Source organism: Alosa alosa, chromosome 9 (assembly GCF_017589495.1).
Source record: "Alosa alosa isolate M-15738 ecotype Scorff River chromosome 9, AALO_Geno_1.1, whole genome shotgun sequence".
In the NCBI taxonomy this organism is placed as follows: Eukaryota; Metazoa; Chordata; class Actinopteri; order Clupeiformes; family Clupeidae; genus Alosa; species Alosa alosa.
Genome location: NC_063197.1, coordinates 28,976,880 through 28,979,379, shown reverse-complemented (window position 1 = coordinate 28,979,379; position 2,500 = coordinate 28,976,880).

Below are 2,500 nucleotides of genomic sequence, written 5' to 3'. Positions count from 1 at the left end.
ACCCAGTTATCAGTGCAGGAGATGCTCAGGTGTTATGATGGACACAGCACACGAATCGATATTGTGAGGTCAGGCCATATTAGGGCCATCTTAGGGGGAGTGTAACTGAATAAGTGTGTCTTTTGGTGCAAGTCCATGTTCTCTTTGGATATCTGAAAGATATGTGTGAGTGTGTCTGTGTATTTTGGTGCTTACGTGTGACTTTGTGTGAGTGAGTGTACAGTATGTGTGTGTATGTCTGTGTGTTTGCCTTTAAGGAGCATGTGTATCAGTCTGTGTGTGTGTTGTTGGTTGTATCTGTGTATCTGAGAACAAAGCGTGTATGTGTGTGTGTGTGTGTGTGTTGAAGAGACTCAACAGGTTCGCTCAAACCAGGTGTGTTGAGACGAGACTGACCATCGAGGGACAGCAGAGACATGACCAGAGATAGCGCAGAGACAAACGTGGGGGACTGTATCAGAGAGAGAGAGAGTGTGTGTAAGAGAGAGACTTTGTGGGAGTGCTTTATGTGCATCGTGTGTGCTGCATGCACTCCTCCTCTTTTTCTCCTCTTCTTGCTCCTATTTCTTTTCCTCTCCTCTCTCTCTCTCCGCAATCAGTTTAGGGGAACCAGAGAGGCAGGTGAAGGGTTAACCATGAGTTTATCTGGCAGTTGTGAAGTTAAGCAGGGTTGGGGAAACAACATGTGGCACAACGATTTGAATTGGTAATCCGCCCCCTGTTTCCTCTCTCTCTCTCTCTCTCTCTCTCCCTCCTCCCTGTCTTTCTCTCTCTCCTTCTGTCTCGTCCACACAGCTTCTGCCTCTTAGCCCCTCTCTCTTGAATGGGGGCGGACCCATGGTTTGCTCCTCCTCCTCCTCCTCTCCTTCAGTGAGAGAGAGAGAGAGGTAGAGAGATGTGGATAGACAAAGAAACAAATAGAGAGAATGGTCAGTGTGAGAGAGAGAAAGTGGGGTAGAGAGAGGTGTAGAGACAAAGAAAGAAATAGAGAGAATGGTAAGTGTGAGTGAGAGAGAGAGATAGAAAGACATAGAGATAGAAAGAGAGAAGGCAAGAAAGAGAGAAGGATAGACAATAGACTTTAATCACTCATGTGGCCAGAGTTGAGTGGCTGCCAAGCTCACTGCATATTAGACAAGCCACAGAAAAGCATTTGTGTGCTTCTGTGTGTGTGTTTTTGTTAGTGAGTGCTTAAGGAAGCAGTGTGTGTTCGTCACACACGCCCCCACGCACACACACACACACACACACACTCTTGAGGGGAAGCGTGCGTCAGCTGCCTCACACGCTGCTTAGACTAACCCAGGGCTCTCTGCCACACTCACTCAGGAAAACCCAGCAGGAGAGGGGACCCAGCGCTGGACGCCGAAGTAAACAGACTTATCCTGAGACGAACACACTGCAAGCTACACACACTCTCTCAGTTCTCTCACACACACACACACACACACACACACACACACACACACACACACAGGGAGCCGGTGCCACCATTGGCCAAATATTGCACCCCAGCCAGAGAAGAGTGAAGAGAGAAAAGAGATTGAGAATCCAAGGAACTTTGACCAGCGATCCAACACTATCATCACACCTGCCCCACTGACCTGTTCCACTTGTTCTGCTCTACAACACCATCCCGCCAGGACTGCAGCTGGATCAGAACCAAGTGACCAGAACCGCGACCAGAAACCTAGCAGAACCAAGTGACCAGAACCACAGCCTCTTCGGCCACCCTGCTCTCTCCAGAGTAGAGTGTCCTAAGCCGACTTGGCCACAGACCTTGTGTGCACCTTCCCGTACCAGGCATGATCTCCCCACTACCCACTGACCTCCCCTGTTCCCTGACCCCCTGTCCCCCACCTGAGCTTTGACAAGGCCCCGCTGGAAGGGGGACGGGAGGGGTGGCCCTGCAGAGGTACCAGCCCGCCTCCTCGAGAGCAGCCCCGACACTGGGTCAGTCTGAGTCTCTTCCCCCTCTCTCCTCTGGCTGGTTCTTCTGTCCATACCTGGTTTGGTAGAATTGACATTGCATTGCTAGTGGGTATATGATATATGGTATACATGAGATGATAGTATATATGTAACTTATATTTATGCAGATCATTCTGAGAGAATTTGTAGGGAAAGATTTGAGGGGGTTATGCCTTTGCCATGATGTAAATGTGGCTGTCTTCTTAAGTGTGCCGTTATATAATTAACTAGTGTCTGTCCTGCTCCTCGGCAGGTTAGACTGACCGCCATCTCCTCTCTCTCTCTCTCTCTCTTCTTACTTCCTCTCCCTCTCTCTCCTACAGTCACCTCCAATGTTGTTTTGTAACATTATAACACAGTGGCTACTGGTTTGATCACTCTAACTCTTGCTTTTGCAATGTTGTAAACCAAAGTTTTGGCAGTAAAACAGTTTGGCAGTAAAACAGTTTTGGCCTTACTCCCTTATATATGTCACATTAATGTGGGAACAATAAAATCTCTAAACTTGAAGTGAATTGATATGGACATA